This window comes from Gekko japonicus, unplaced genomic scaffold, assembly GCF_001447785.1.
Source record: "Gekko japonicus isolate JY-2015 unplaced genomic scaffold, Gekko_japonicus_V1.1 scaffold853, whole genome shotgun sequence".
Classification (NCBI taxonomy): domain Eukaryota; kingdom Metazoa; phylum Chordata; class Lepidosauria; order Squamata; family Gekkonidae; genus Gekko; species Gekko japonicus.
The window spans coordinates 543,920-561,116 of NW_015164210.1; the positions used below are offsets into that span (position 1 = coordinate 543,920).

General features: G+C 47.1%; 1 protein-coding gene across 1 annotated transcript in view; it reads left to right on the forward strand.

Moving 5' to 3' along the window:
• Nucleotides 1-17,197, forward strand: part of RBPMS (RNA binding protein with multiple splicing) — a 169,398-nt gene that overhangs the window by 138,675 nt on the left and 13,526 nt on the right. The window lies entirely within an intron of this gene.

Consider the following 17,197-nt stretch of genomic DNA (forward strand, 5'->3'; position numbering starts at 1 on the left):
CCCTTGATGATTCTGTAGTTACTTGTTAACGGAGCTGTGTGGGTTTGTGGAGAATGGCCCACTCGCTGCCAGGACAGCTGCTTTCAGGGGCATTCAATGCTCCCTGTTTTTAACAAAAAAAATCCTTTCTTTTTTTCTCTTTCCTGTGCCCTGCGCTTTCTTCTTGAAATATTTCAGGTGTGGTTGTGCATGCGTGTGTTTTTTCTATGTTAAAGCAATCTCTTCTTAGCCCCACCTCTTTTCTGTACGTTCTTCCCTTTTTCTCCTTTCTCCTTTTGCTTTTAAAGCCAATCCACGATGTATTATTTATTTAGTACATTTTTTAAACCCTGCCCTTTGGGCATGGAGCTCAGGGCCCCATGCAACATTCTTCCCTCCTTTCATTTATCCCTGCAACAGCCCTGTGAGGTAAGTTAGGCTGAGAGTGCGTGACTGGCTCAAGGTCACCCAGCAAACTTCCAAGGCAGAATGGGAATTCGAACCTGGGTCTCCCAGATCCCAGTCCAACACTCTTGACTGCTACACCACGGTGGCTGGGCCAGTCAGAGCAATGAAAGTAACCCAGATTAAAACTTCCTGTTTCCTCATGCTTGAAAACATTCAGGAGATGAAGAAGGTGGGCATACAGGTTACTTTGGACTGCTTCTTGCCACCTCCCTACTCGCCCCTGCTTACCCCCCCCCCGACATCCCCCCTCTGGTCTCTGCCTGTGTGGTGTAGTGATTAGAAGCTCAGACTCTAATCTAGGAGAACCGGGTTTGATTCCCCACTCTTTCAGTACAGCTGCTGGTGTGACCTTTGGTCGGTCACAAGTTTCTTGGAGCTGTTCTCGCGCAGTCCTGCTCTGAAAGACTCCGAATGAAGGGTGGGGTCTTCTTCCTCCTCCTCCTCCTCCTCACAGTTGTTGCTGCTTGCAGATGAGGTTGCTTGAATGCAAGGGAATGTGACGGCAGTGGCCTGAAGTGATAGAATGGGCTGCACTACTTCAGACTCCTGGTGGAGGGATCCATTTTGAAATGCTCTCCGATGTTAAAAGCTCCCTGCAAACAGAAAACCAGCACAGCACTGGGGTAGAACATTTCTCCCTGATGTGCTATTTTCTATTTGCTTGAAGGATTTCCCCCCCCCCCATGTGAAGGAACAACCCAAGCCAGAATACACCCCGTGTAATCACTAGTGGTGCAGTCTGTTCTCCCAGCGTATGGCTCTGCCACCTCATTTTCCTGTGTGTGTGAAAATCTAGACTGGCTCCGTTGAGGCCTGCATGTCTGCTAGCAATCTTGACTGAGCGACTGAAGGTTTGTGCAATAAAATATTCTCACACGGTATGTTCATTTTAAAAGGCATCCTGTTAAACAGAGCTCCTGCCTGAAATGTTGGAGAGTTACTATTAGAGTTGTGCAGGGCATGGCCTCTCTCCCTGACATTTTGTGGATGGCTCCACCTCCTGTGGCAGACATTCTATGCCATACCCACCACTCCGTGTCAGAATTTGAAAGGCGCCTGCAGGTTCAAAAAGGCTGGGAGCCCCTGGGCTGGAACACAAGACAGGTCTCTCCCTGGTATCCTCTCCCTCCTCAAGTATACCTCCGACTTCTTGGTTTACAAGAGACCTAGGAGATAGGCAGAAGGCTAGAGGATATCTCGAGCATCATTGGTAGAAGACATGGGACCAATCAGCGCATGCCACTTACAGTCTAATGCGGTGGGGGTGGCGAAGAAGGCATTTCTTCTCTGCCACCATCGCTTTAGCTCTGTCTCACCCAGCTCAGTTGTTGGGAGGCTGTGCATGATGACAATGCCTAGCTAATTTGGTGTAGCAGTTAAATGCATGGACTCTAATCTGGGAGAACAGGGTTTGATTCCCCACTCCTCCACTTGCAGCTGCTGGATGACCTTGGGCAAGCCATAGTTTTGTCAGAGAGGTTCTTGAAAAGAGCAGTTTCTGCCAGAGCTCTCTCAGCCCCACCTACCTCGCAGGGTGTCTGTTGTGGGGAGGGGAAGGGAAAGGAGTTTGTAAGCCACTCTAGGACTCCGAATGAAGGGTGGGGTATAAATCCAATCTCCTCTTCTACCAATGCTGCAGCCAATAATAGACTGGTTTCCAACTTAATCCTACTTTCAAGAAGGTATTTTTGAATTCATGAAGCTGCCGTATGTTGACTCAGGGCATCGGTCCATCAAGGTCAGTATTGTCTACTCAGACTGGCCGCAACTCTCCAGAGTCTCAGGCTGAGGTCTTTCTCTTCACCTATTTCTTGGTCCTTTTAAACTGGAGATGCCAGGAATTGAACCTGGGACCTTGTACCACTCAGCCATGGCCCATTTGTTTGTTTGTTTGCATCGCATTCTGCTGTATCCCAGTGGGGGACCCATAGCAGCTAAGAATGCTGGGAAAATACAGGGGGAAACAAAGAGGAATGGTGGGGAAGGCTTCCAAGTCCCAAGGTTCTCTTCTCTCTCTCTCTCTTTCTGTGCCAGTTGATCTTCCACCCAACTTTGGGCTGAAAGCTGAAGGACAGGAGCCTTTTGGTTCGTGACCAAGCGCTCACACCTCTAGGCACACCCATGCTCGAGTAAGTACCAGTGAGCAGAGGGGGAAACAAACTCATCGAGAGGTAACTCAGCTGCTGTTAGCCAGTTAGCCAACAAGATCTTCCGCAGTGCCTCCCCTGGTAATAGACTGTGTGGTAACAGCCCAGCTACCAGGATTCCTGGACCAGACACTTGCCCGTGACCCATTTCAGTATGGCTTCGGGACTGATGTTGGGGCTGAGACGGCTCTAGCGGCACTGGTAGATGATCTCTGTTTAGAAGAAGAAGAAGAAGAAGAGACTGGATTTATACCCCACCCTTCACTACCCCAAGGTGTCTCAGAGCGGCTTACAAACTCCTTTCCCTTCCCCTCCCCACAACAGACCCCCTGTGAGGTAGGTGGGGCTGAGAGAGCTCTTGACAGAAACTGCTCTTTTTTCAAGGACAGCTCTTATCAGAACTACGGCTTGCCCAAGGTCATCCAGCCAGCTGCAAGTGGAGGAGTGGGGAATCAAACTCAGTTCATTCTTATTAATTAATCTGTCCAGTTGATCACTCCATTTTTAGTTCTGAAATATCAAGTAGCTGTAAAAGGACTTGTGGCAGTTTGGATCTTTTTGTTGTCTGGAGAGATGTAAATGGTTTGGGAGCCGGCGCGTGGAATGCCACAGGGATCCGTTGTGTTGCCGAAGAAAGACATTAAAATCATTTCCGAAACTGTTGAATTCTTTATTGCACAATCGCAGGAGACAGCAAAGCAAAGTCGGGTGTGTGTGTGTTTGCCTCTTCCAAGTGCATTTATGGTCCCGCTGATAAGCATGTACAAGTAGAACTTAAAAGTAACATTTTCCATTCCTTGGTATCCGAGGAAGTGTGCTTGCCCACGAAAGACCGTGAATAAAACTTTGTTGGTCTTAAAGGTGCCTCTGGATTTCGGCTTTGTTCTGCTGCTTCAGACCAACATGGCGACCCCACCTGGATCTATTTTCCATTCCTGACAGACTTTCCGCTAACTTTCTCAGTAGCTGGCTGACAGGCTGCTTCAGACCCGTTCTGTCTAGTGTACTTACCACAGCGTTATCTCTTCAACACAGCACATTGCTTTTTCTTTCCTTCTTTTTTTTTCTTTCCTTCTTTTTTTGCCTACGTGACGTCTTCATCCAGTCCTAATGGAGACTTCCTGGAGACTTAACATGCCTGAAGTCAGGCTAAGACACATTTTCTTCCACAGGGTTTCTAGGGCTCGATGTACATTATGGCAGACCTCTGAATGAGATCATAGGGAACCTCGTGTTTAGGTAATCATCGATACGCTGATCTGCATTTCATTTTTTTAAACTTTCAGATGTTGTTCTGTCGGTTCTTGAGGCTGCAGTGATATGGCTGAGGCAAAAAATAAATACCGGTGAAATTGAATTCAGACATGATGGACATTGGGTGTGGGGCTGATGACCTTATTCTGGGTGTGGTGAAACTATCCTTTTTTCCCCCTTCAAAAACAATTTATTAGGATATATTATTAAGTCAAATATAAATTATATTATTAGTTGTTATACATCCTTTCCTCTATTATTCTCCCCCCCCATGGCTTCCCACAGTGCTCCAACCTCCAGCCCATTTCTTAATTTTTCTTCTATTTTCCCTTATCTTTTAGTCATAATCTACCGGTAACATTTCCTTCACCTATTGTTTCCTATCCTTGACAGATCAAGGGAAAAGTTTTGGGTACTTTCGGGCCCAGCTGTGTGACTTCTGGGGTTTTTTTTGGGGGGGGGGATTGCCATCAAGTCACAGCTGACTTATGGTGACCCCATAAGGCTTTCAAGGCCAGAGATGTTCAGAGGTGGCTTGCCATTGTCTATCTCTGCGTCATGACCCTGGTATTCCTTGGAGGTCACTTATCAAAATTCTAGCCAGGGCCAACCCTGCTTAACTTCTGAGATCTGACAAGATCGGTCTACAGCTCACCATACAGGTTGGTGTTGTGACCAGAGCTTCCTTTTTTTCATTTTCAGCTCTTCGTCCACCATTGACTAGCCTTGTCATACTGATCCGTGCATTGGTAACCTTGCAGTTGGATTACGGTGTCACGCTTATTTTGGGCTGCCCTTAAAATCAGCTTGGAAACTTCGTACGAAACCCCATTTGTTATCAGGGCTACCTGAGTTCAAACTGTCACGTCGGTTGGCTGTTTGCTTCTGAGCTCAGTTTAAGGTCTGGTCCTCACTAGAGATGTAACATTTCCGGAAATTTTGAAGCTCGGAAAAAACCACGGGTTTTTTTCGGGGGGAAACGGAAATTTTCGGAAAAATTGAAAAAATGCTACATTAGCATTTATTTTGTCTTTTCTAGATTGAAAGTCATTCTGTTACTTTAGGAACATAAAATATGAGTATGGACATTTTTACTTGGCATGAAATTATCACAACTAGCATATTAAAAATATAGTGTATCCAAACAATTATTACAAACAGAATACCCACCCACATGCAAAAACAAAACTGAAACTTTTTTATTTTCTTCTGACAATCGCACCTCCTAAAGGAAGAAATGCATCTTGTTCTTGCATTGGAGAGTTCAGTTTGTAACCTAGGACTTAATTGTCCTCAGTTGTTTGTCAGTGTACAGAAATTAGATCAATCTGATACCATACGTATATATTTTAGAAATGATTTGGAAAATATTTGAACACCTTGTCTTAAAATATTTTATTCATGTTAAAATAAAACGTTCCATAATCAATTTTTTTCTTTTCTTTTTTCAATTTTTCCAATTTTTCGGAAAAAAAACAAAAAGGCTTCAGGGAAAAAAGGGGGGGGGGAACGGTTTTTTTCCTAATTTTCCCGGTTTTTTCCTGGGCCTTCACATCTCTAGTCCTCACCTTTTGAGACTTGCAACCCTTGCCTTTGAAGGATGGTCTCCTTGGGTGCCAGTTAGTCTTTCCGAATCCATTGTTCTGTGCCATCCCCTATCCTTGGATAGTCTCTGTGCCTACTTGTACCCTGGGCTTTTTTGCTAGTTCTGCCCACCCTGTCGAACAGGCTGCCAGAAAAGAATGCGCTCTTGTTTCAGAGTAAGAAGCAAGCTGGTACCGTCCCAGGTTCAGTCCTTGGCTCCTCCAGTTCAAAGGTTTCAAGTCCTTTCTCTGGCAAAGACTATGAAGAGCAACAGAGGACAGTTATTGAGCTCCAGGGGTCTGTAGTCTGACTTTGCATAAAGCAGCTTCGATGTTTATCCCTGTTCATAAATTTTGTGGATAAATATATTGAGCTTTGAACTTTTTGCTATCAAGTCAAGCTGACTTCTGGCAACCCCTAGTGGGGCTTGAAGGCAAGGGACGTTCAGAGGCAGCTTGCCATTGTCTGCCTCTGCGCCCCAGCCCTGGTATTCCTTGGAGGTCTCCCATCCAAATACTTGCCAGGGTCGGCCCTGCTTAGCTGCCGAGATCTGATGCGATTGGGCTTGCCTGGGCTATCCAGGTCAGGGCCTTTTGGAGCTGATTTTGTATAGAAATAAAGTCTCAAAGTTCGAATAAGTATATTCTTCTGTTTAGTTGTCATTTTCTTGTACGTACAGTAGCTGGAGTCTGATAAGAACTGTAACTTGCCCCAAGATGGCCCAAAGCCCCGGCTAGTTTGAGATTTTCATCATGATCCAATGTGATGTTCCGTGGACTGTTCCAAGGACCAGTGAAAGCAAATATTTCTGTCTGAGACCAGTTATAGATGAGGACCAGTTGGTCTTGCAAATGTCCTGTTACGTGCTATTATAGTTTTTGCTGCCACTATTCTAACAGGTAGTGACGTACTCAGGTCTATTTTGGGGCAGAAACGCACAGGAACGGAGTTGCAGCTGGCTTCAGAGTTGGCCACGCCCACTACAGCCAAAACCTCTGTGTGCGTGGCTACAGAGGGAAGGCCTGGAGAGCGACCCCTCCCCCAGCGACTCTGAGGCAGGCGGGCCAGGGGGGCCCCTGGAAGGATCGGGGAGGCATTTAAATGCCTCCCCATGCCTTCCCCGGCCTATCGAAGGGCGAGCTTGCCTGGGCACCCGGGCAAGCCAAGGGAAGGCAGTTCAAACTGCCTTCCCTTCCCTTCAAAGGGGGGCTTGCCCGGGCTCCCCGTAGCCGCGGGGCACCCGGAGAAGCCAAGGGAAGGCATGGGGTGTGGCCTAATATGCTAATGAGCAGTCAGGGTGTGGCCTAATGTGCTGATGCGTTTCTGCTGTTGGGTGTGCCCTATTATGCTAATGAGTTCCTGATGGGCTTTTTCTACCAAAAAAGCCCTGGATATACTGCAGTTTTGGTCGGCATTCAACTGGGAATGTTTTAAATACTGTAAAAAAATGTCTAAAAGATTTTATGATATGGGAATCTGTAAGAACAGAGTTGAACGGAATCCTCTGCTTTGACCTGGCTTCCCTTTCGCATACTGATATAGGCTGCTTCTCAGAATAGCGTTCCAGAGAGGACTGAGTTATTAATGTTGCTAAGTCTTAAGGTTCTTCTTTTTGTTAAAAAACCAGAAGATATATGTTGCAAAACCAGTTCGTGTTGATAAAACATACAAATCTGTCCAAACTCTTCTATCGTTTCTTACGTGTTTCTAGACTGAAGTGAGTCCCTTGCACCTGTATTGTAGCAGTGCTCCAGTTTAAGGTTAGCAGATGGTTGATTCTATATGAATCAATGGCCCGTCAGGCTATGCTTGCCCAATGCAGTGTCGCTGGGAGTTTCATTAGTCTATTCCAGTCATTTTCAGGCCTGTCCTGATGTTACCTTCGTCAGAAGACAAGAGCTCTGAATCAGGAAGCACTTCAAAGTGCTGTTGCTTCCTGTTGGGGAAATGTAGAGCTGCTATTTGTATGTAAGAACCTTTCATCTTGTAGGAACTGGCACTTTGTATGGGCGGATTATTGGAGCCCACCTTTTTCCTTCAGTGCACGAATTACTGAGAGCCGGTGTGGTGTTGTGGTTAAGAGTGTCGGATTAGAGTCAGGAAGAGCCAGATTCGAATCCCCACTCTGCCATGGAAGCTTGCTGTGTGACCCTGGGCCAGTCACACACTCTCAGCCTAACTCACCTCACAGGGTTGTTGCGAAGGTAAAATGGAGGAAACAAATGTAAGCCGCTTTGGGTCCCCATTTGGGAGAAAGGCAGATCTCGGAAGTTAAGCAAGGTCAGCCTTGGCTAGTATTTGGAAGGGGAATACCAGGGTCGTGATGCAGAGGCAGGCAATGGCAAAACCATCTCTGAGATGTCTCTTGCCTTAAAAACAAGTCTAGCTTGCCACCTAGTGGCGTATAACACTAAAAGAGCTAGAACTTCTGGCTGCCAGACAATCTTAGGATCTCCTGGCTATTTTACACACAATGCCACATGATAATTATAATTGTTAGAAAGGCAGAATGTAAATTAAATAAATAAAAAAATAACTAATATCACATTCCTGTCCCTTAAAATTGACTGATAAGACAAAGAAAATAACCCTGATCTACTGCAGACTGTCATGCCTGTACTCTGAAGCAGTAGCTAGAAGACAGTAGGCTTTACACTGCCACCCTAACCAGAGTTATACTCTCCTAACCTCACTGTATTACAGACCTGTTTAGTCAACAGACCAATTCAATCAGACCTTGGTTGATTAATTGATAGGAGCCAATTTTAGCCAGTGAATTTGCAAGTTTAAGAAGAAGAAGAAGAGATTGGATTTATACCCCACCCTTCACTACCCAAAGGTGTCTCAGAGCGGCTTACAAACTCCTTTCCCTTCCCCTCCCCACAACAGACACCCTGTGAGGTAGGTGGGGCTGAGAGAGCTCTTGACAGAAACTGCTCTTTTTCAAGAACAGCTGTGCCAGAGTTATGGCTTGCCCAAGGCCATCCAGCCAGGTGCAAGTGGAGGAGTGGGGAATCAAACCCGGTTCCCCCAGATTAGAGTCCGCGCACTTAACCACTACACCAAACTGGATCTCAGTTTAAGGACACCTTTTGAAAAATTCTTTGGTAATGAAGAAAAATAAACTGATAAAGCTGGTCTTTCTTACAAAGGTTGGTAGCTTTTCTGCATTATTTAACAATTTAGTGTCTCAAAATTTACTTGATTGACTTGTTGCAAGGTTGATGGCGGTATGTGTTGGCCACTTAGAATGAAATTAACTAGGACCAAACCCAGTTGGGGCTGTACCATAAACAGACTATGACAGGAGAGATGGCCCCACCCTTCTGCAGAAGTCTGAGGGTACCATCTGACAGAAGTCGGAATTAATTCCCCCTGAAAACAATGTAATAGGACTCAGCTGTGGCTAACTCTTTTCCGGATTGTGCATTGAAAATGCACACTTTACAGAAGAGGCCCTCAGAGTACCACAAGATGGGCATTGCTTATGGAATTTAAATGTCCAGTCTGACTTTAATTGGGATGATTACATTAACATGAATCAAAACTCTGATTCAGTCTCACTGATCTGTACATGTCCCCAGCAGTTCAGGGACTGTAGTTCAGGAGCAAAGTAGAAGGTTTGCATGGAAAAGTTCTTACTTCTAGGCACCTGCTGGTATTCTTCAAGTGCTTTTACAAAGTGCACAGGGCTGTGTGTGGTGCTTTTGCCCAGCAAGGCTCCTGGTTGGCTATTGAAGATTTGATTGGCTGTGCAGATTTTTTAAAATGTTACTTTGGTGGCAGCTGCCACCACAGCTCAAGGACGGTGTGACTGAAGGTAAACTGAGGCAGCTGTGTGGCAGCCATTTTTTGCCTGTGTCCACCACACTGTGTCAGAATTCCAAAGGTGCCCGCAGGCTCACAAAGGTTGGGGACCCTTGCAGTAAAGAATACTGCCCTCTACGAACCAGTGAGCTAACTTAGTATAAGGCAAGTTTGCACAATTTGTGAAGAGCTGACCCTATAGATTGTGGCTGTCAGGCAGGCAACAGAAACAGGTGGTTTGCCAGCCCCCCCACCCCGACTAGGCGTTGTTCAGCTTAGCAAGTGGCAAGTCATGCGGCCTTGGCATAGAAGGCATCTCTTTGCATCCTCAGTGGCTTCAGGGGCATTTGAGTACTTGAAACATGAAAGGCCTGGGAAAGCACTTCATAACATTCTTTAACCAACCTTGAAAAATAGACGTACCACAATAATTTCCCTTTCCTTGTCTGTAGGAAAGTGAAATGCAGTTTATGAGCTATTAGCCCAGTTTAAGGCAGCAGGATGCGGGAGAACTCACTTGCTCTAACTTACACCCCTAGACACTAGGGGCACTCTAACATAAGAAGACATGTAGTGTGTAGGGATGGGCATAGACCTGAACACCAAGCTGAAATCCGACCCAGACTTTGCCCAGTTCAGGACTCATGAGCTGAGGTCCGGGGAAGGCGTCTTCCTCGTACAGTCACCCTGAGCTCTTCAGGCGGGCTTGGAATTGTGTTCAGCCTAACATGCATGCACCATTTCTGGGTGGTGTCGGGCCCCACCATGGCATGTTCACATTACTCAGTAGTGATGCGAGTGCATCATTGATGCACTTGCGTTACTTCTGGAAAATGGCGGGCAAGCCAGGGGGCGGGGCCTGACACTGCCCGAACTGGTTCTGTTCAGGCAGGGTTTGGGGCTTGGGAGTTCGGTCCAGGGCTGTCTGGCTCACGAGCCTGAGACCGAACCAGGATTTCCTGGTCTGTGCCCATCCCTAGTAGTGTGTGTGTGTGTGAAATCTGTCATTACTATGTAGAAGGACAGGGGCCAAACTTGGGATCCTCAGATCTACAGTCCTGAGACTGCTTACTTATTTGCTTGTGTTCTCAAAAGCAGGAGGTAGCCCCCAAAGTGGGTGATGAATCAACAGCTGTAATCTCCACTTTTTACTCAGATACCCTCTGCTTGGGGAGAGATACACTGTCAAAGGCAGACATGGTAGAACACAAGAGCATCCATGCAGGATCAGATTGAAAATCCATCTTAACCAGTACCTTGCTTCACATGGCGGCTGACCAAACACCCCCAGAAGGCCTGCAAGCGGGGTAAAGAGGCCACAGCCTCCCTTATTGGTTGCCCTCCCAGCAGTGGAATTCAGAGGCTACTGCCTCTAAACATGGAGTTTCTATTTAGTCATTGTGGTTAACAGTCACTGATGTATCTAGGTTCCATGAATTTGTCTAGGCCTCCTTTTAGTACCAACAAAGCCAGCGGCTGTCGGTACGTCCTGTAGCAGTGAATTTTACAAGTTTGGTGTAGTGGTTAAGTGCGCGAACTCTAATCTGGGAGAATCGGGTTTGATTCCTCACTCCTCCACTTGCACCTGCTGATGTGACCTTGGGTCAGTCACAAGCTCTGGCACAGCTGTCCTTGAAAAAGAGCAGTTGCTGTCAGAGTTCTCTCAGCCCCACCTGACGACTGCTCCTTCCAAGAAGTTCTCTTTGGGATCAGAGACTTTCCCCCATGTGGGCTTAAAACTCTAATGGATTTGGGATGTCTTCCTGTGTGGATCGAATCAACTCTGATCTCCCTGCTACAGCTAAGACAATTCTCCATGCCTAGTTTAAATAGCAGGTGTGTTTGCTTTCTGGGGTGAAGGCCCAGTGTGAGCAGGTGCTGTCCTTGTTATATGTCCCATGTGTGAACACATTAGAATTGTCCCTTTTCTGAGATGCCGTAGACATAAGGCTCGTCCGTCACCCTTGGTTTCTCTGAACTTGATTGCTTCCTTACTTCATTCGAAGGGTGCCTTTTTTGCCGAGTCGTGAGGCAGATTACACAGTTTTTAAAAACGCAATAAAAAATAGTACAATACGAACAGGATTGCACAATTAGAGAGCAATGCAATAAAAATAGTACAGTACGTACCATAAATAGTGCACATTATACACTGATTATTGTAATATGCTGATGTTTGGCAGCCAAACGTGTGAGCTGACTTTGATTTGGGGTTATGTGACTGTTCTGTCTGTCCCGTGGTGCTGCTTTACTTTTTCAAAGGCCCATTCACACAGGCAGTAGTCCTGAAGTGGTCAATGTGCAAACATGAACTAGCTCCAACGGATACATTCTCCGTGCATCAAAATAGCTATAACAACACATAAGGAGCAAATCATCAAGACATACAAGTTGGACACTACTTAATACTCTTGGCACGCCAACTTAACGACTAATGATGGATAACTAGCACCTTTGCTTTTATGACACATTAGTATTTGAATTGTTTTAATTTGATTTTATTGGTATTCGTACCTGAGCTGCCCTGAGCCTATTTGCGGGGAGGGCGGGGTACAAATTGAATAAATAAATAATAATAATACTGACAGGGAAGCAATGGGTGTAGAAAAGCAAGAGTAGGTACGGCATAAGCAACCAATAAGGATTAAAGTGATATAGTTGATAAGAAATGGCCATGTGGATTCACTCCAGATCCAAGGCACACAGCGTCGTTACAAATACTTTATTTTGCTTTCTTGCCTATCTACGGCCCTGGTCACACGGGAGGTTTAGGGCCGGAAGAGGGACGGATCGGGGGCGTAGCAAACGGGCGCGATCACACAGCAACATCTGGGAAGCGGCGCGCACCCGTCCCCAATCCTGCCCTTCAGGCCGAAAATGCGCATGAAAAAAGAACCTGCAAAAGAGCAGAACTTACCCGAAACGCCGCAGCAAGCACGGCCGTGAGATCGCTGGCGCGCCTGTCTGCAGGAGCAATCGAGGCTCCCGGCCGAACTGTGCATGTGCACACATGCGCAGCCGGCTGCCTCACTCTCCCTTCAGTAGCTCCCCCCCCCCCCCCCCCCTCCCGCCCCCCGCGGCGCGGCGCGCCGCGGAACTCCGCGGTGGCTCAGGGGATCTATCTGATCCCGGTGGCGTGTGTCTCTTTTGGTGCGGCTCTAAAAAGCCGCACTTCGGCCACCCCCACCCCCCCGTGTGGCAGGGGCCTACTTTTCTTTTTCTTTTACCCAATCACTAAAATATTAGGCCTGCAAAGTTGAGTTGATTAATCAGTTACTCGAAAAGCAATTAGAAACCTTTTGATCAACTAAAGCACTGCCCTGGGTATTATGTATGTAATGCCAGATATATGCGTATGGGCGTGGTTTTTAACACAGGTACTTATGAAATTGTGAGCGGGAGTCTCAGAAGAGTCATTCTCCTTTCTCTTACCTGAAGAAGAGAATGCCTCTTTTTAGACGGTGCCTACTGCAATAGATATTTGCTTAATAAAAAAGTAAAAGCAGTCTTTTCCTTCAAAACTTGTTTTATTTATAGAAAGATCCAATTGATTAATCAGCTATGAGTCCTTTGTTATTGTTGACAGCCATATCAGATACACCACCCATATTTTGTAGTTCTGGGCAAAGCAATCTGACCCTCAAGGAGCACCAATTTTCACACGTTACACTGACACCTGCTCCACCCAGAGGTCATTTCGGGGGGGATCGCAGTTCCCCCGGGTGAGGTATGGGGGGCCGGGCACATGACGAAGCCCCGCCCCCTGCTTCCGGCCGCCCCGCTTCCAGCCCTCATTCAGCCAGGAGGAGGCAGGAGAAGAGGGAGGGTAAGTTGCTTCCTCCCTGCCTCTCCCCACCCCTGCCTGCCTGGGGCCAGGGAGGGCCTTTGCGGGGCTTCCTTGCACTCCCGCCAGCCTTGCAGGTCCACCGCCGGGCCCCTCATGGGGCTCGGCAGTGGAGCTGCAAGGCCGCCGACGGCGGCTGGGACCGTTGGGGGCGGGGTGTGTGGCCTTATGACACACTTCCGGTGATGTCAGGGGGTGTGGCCTTATGACACACTTCCGGTGATGTCAGGGTGTGTGGCATATGCTAATGAGTTATGCTAATGAGTTCCCCTAGCTCTTTTTCTACGAAACGACCCCTGGCTCCACCCCAAATGATGCCCACGTGGCACTATGCATTACCTAATCTGCATTAGCACTTTATGCTATGTTTTATAGTAATTTTGTTGTGGTTTTATTGAATTTTGTGTTTTAGTTGCTCAATATATTTTATGTAAGCTGCCCTGAAACCTGCCTTGGCAGGGAGGGTAGGGATACAAATCAAATAAATAAATAATACCTAGGCGTTCCCATCACCCAGCTTCCTCTGGAAACCGTTCCCCTGCCTTCTCCCCTCCCCTCCCCAACCCCGGACAGCAAGCAGCCCCAGCTGTGCTCTTTGGCTCACAGCTGGACAGAATCAGAAAAACAAAGCCCTGAGCAAGGGGTAGGTGTCTTTGAGTACATATTTTGTCTGCAGATTTCTGCAGTGAACCTGGGAGGAAAAGGGTTGGCTGAGAGATGGGTCAGGCCGCGATTGGATGCCTTTTGCTGTGGCTCAGTTTGCTGAATTTGTGTTGTGTGAAGTGGCTCACTGGAATAATGCAAAGTATGTAGGTTCTATATCGGTTTTTACCAAAGGTGAAGAAATAGTCCGGCACCTAGGCCATTTGCTTAAATGTCTTTAAAAGGGGATTAAATAAATTCATCAGAGGATCTGTTACTGGTTGTTCCAGGGCAATATACTTAGTGCATTTTTATCCCACCTTTCCTCCAGGGTGCTCAAGACAGCATATGTGGTTCTCCCTGCAATATGCACATGGAATACTAATTCTTGGAAGGCAATAGTGAGAGGCTGCCTTGCCTTTCTTCCAAGCAGGTGTGGGGGATTTGGTTGGCCACTGATTAGATAGACCTTTGGACTGATCCAGTGTGGCTAGGGATGGGCACCACCCAGCTCACAAATGAAAATTTGTGATTAATTTTGGCCAGTTTGTGGTTTGTGAACTGAAGAGCCGCCATGAACGTCCACGAATTTTAAGGCAGTTCATGAAGAGCAGAAAGCAGGAGTTTAAACGGCTTGGAGCCATTTATACCCATGCCTTCTGCTCTTCATGAAAAACACTTGAGCAGTGGGGAACAGAAAGCAGGTTTTAAATGGCTCAGAGCCATTTAAACCCCTGCTTTCTGCCCCGTGCAAAAAACAGCTGAGCAGCGGGGAGGAGAAAGCAGGGGTTTAAATAGCTCAGAGCCATTTAAACTTTTGCTTTCTGCTCCCCACCTCTTTTGTGTGGGGAAACCCGTGCTTTCTGTTCCCCGTGAAAAGTTGCAGGAAGCAGAAACCAGGGGTTTAAATGGCTTGGAGCCACTTGTAAACCAACCTCCCAGTTCGTATCAGTTTTTGGTTCGCAGAAATGTAGTTCATGCTCATCCCTAGGTGTGGCTACTGTTACGTTCTCACACCTATTTTGTTTTCAGTTTGAACGAAAGGCGAGTTTAGCACGGCCTCCGAGAGTAATTCTTTGTGCTCGTGTATCATTGCCTATGTCTAGCCCCTGTATTTCCCTGCTTTCAAGAAACCAGAAGAGCTCCCCCTCCCCTCTGCTGAACTCTCATAGTACCAAAGCCTCTCAACCACAGTGCGACATTACTTTTCAGTAACATCTGCACTGCTGTTCCAGAGCACAAAACGGATAGCTGAGAAAGAAAAAGAAGGCACCAGCGTAAGGCAAGCAACTGGACTGAGCTGTGTCCAGCTACTGAGTTGGTGGCTGAACTGTGACAGAGGCGGAAGAATGCAGCACTGTTTCATAAACTTTTTGAGTTCTGCCGCCTCGCCTTCTAAATTTACTCTGACTGGCGACCATGCAGAGGTTTCTGTGCAAAACAGTCTATTTTACAGCGGAGCCAAAGAGAGAGAGAGAGAGAGGGAGAGAGAAGATGATGTGCTTAGCAGGATCCCCGCCTCTCCCTTGCGCCCACGTTGTCGGATGTCTTCAGTCTCTCTCATTCGCCCACTGAGCTTAGAACTGGACAGCTGGATCTTTTGAAGCAGGTGGCAGCAATGTTCCCTCTAAGCTGTGGAGTCTTGTGAGCTACTGGAATTAAAGTTGTGAGCAGACGATTTGGCTATTGCATAAATTAGTTTGCTCTGGAGCCATCCTTCCTGAGCTAAGACAAGAATGTGTGAGCCAGAGGCTAAAAAACTGTGAGCTAGCTCACACTAACTCAGCTTAGAGGGAACACTGGGTGGCAGGCTTGGTAGAATTGGGATAGAGAGGAAAGGAGGGAGGGTGAGATCTTGCCCAGTGGCTCCAGACGGTGGCCCAAATGGGACAAATCGAATGGTTGCTTCTGGCTGCTGGGGTTTCTGTGTCCAATCTAGAGATTGCGTCCGTGACAGGAGTAAATCACACTCTGGGAAGTCTCGGCACTAACAACCCCCCCCCCACACACACACACACGCACTCTGATGGTCGTGTCCCACAGTTGAGAAAGAAGTACACAGCTGAAAAGTTTTTGTGCAGCTTTGACTCTGAATATACAGTTATATGTAATGTTTTTTGGAACGATTGCAGATGCCAGCTGAAATTGATACATAAACAGATCATGGAACACTCTGGCTGTGATCTCGATGAACCTGTAAATAAATGAACTCGGGGGGAGAATTTTTAAAAACTAACACATCAGTAAGCGTTTAAATCTCAGTTGGTGGACAACTGAGTGTGTGTATATCCGAAGTTTTAAATGTATACCCGTGCAGAGCCACTGCCTTATTGGGAGAATGTGTGCGCGCGCACAAAACTGTATTGTCGGATTAAGTTGAAGAAATCCCTGCCCTGATGTCGATAGTCCAGGCTAGCCTGATCTCGTCAGATCTTGGAAGCTAAGCAGGGTCGGCCCTGGTTAGTATTTGGGTGGGAGACCAGCAAGGACGTCCAGGGGCACTACAGAGAGACAGGCCAATGGCAAACCAGCTCTGAATGTCTCTTGCCTTGAAAACCCTACAGGCAACTTGACAGCAAAAAGAAAAGATAAGAAACCAGCATTCTATAAAGGTAGTGTTTGTGGAATGGAGGCAACATAGCTTGAAGACGTAGGATCCAGTGATCTTGCTGGTGTTAAGCAGGCCTGGGTCTGTCCCTGATGGGGAAAAGGAGGGATGATAAAAGTAAAACAATAAACATTGACACCCCCCTGGAGTAAGCAGAGAGATTTGCTTTGCCTTAGCCGCATTCTCACCTCATTCAGTTTTCTTGCATCTCCGGTGATGGAACGGTAGGAAGAAAATGTCTGAATTGAAAGTATGGTTGGAACTGCAGACAGACTTGGTGATGAGACTGTAGCAGAGGTGCCAGGAGCCAGATCCAGTTTCTTGGGGTGGCGGGGAACCGCTCGTCGAAAAGTCTCTTGTGATATCCTCTAGGCCTGCAAGTCTTGTCTCTGAAATGTCAGAGCAGGGTATGCAAATTGCACTTGCCGTTCTGAAACTTCCAATCATCACGAGCATCCGCATCAATTATAGAGCAGTTCCCTCCTGGGATAAGCGTAGCTGGACCAAACTCTGCTGTCTTCGCTTGCTGGCAACAGCCCCCTTTCTGCTCAAAAATAATGCACAGTTCATACTGTGGGAAGGCATCGTTTATCATCTTGTTTAGGAATGGCTTCGATGCCGAAGCTTCAGTGGAGAACCTACTGGGGAAATATATAATTTGTGTATACAATGAAAGCTCCTTTAACAGTTAGGTAAACATGGGGAATTTCAGCAGATTCAGTTTTCCATCCCCCTGCTTGGCAAAGTGCACCTGTCCAGATTCCGTTTGCAACCCAAGTATTTGAGGCCCAGGATCTCTGCTGCCTTCCTTTGCAGATCTGGACCCTGGGGGGGGGGGGGGGGGGGTGAGGAGAGGCGCGCGAC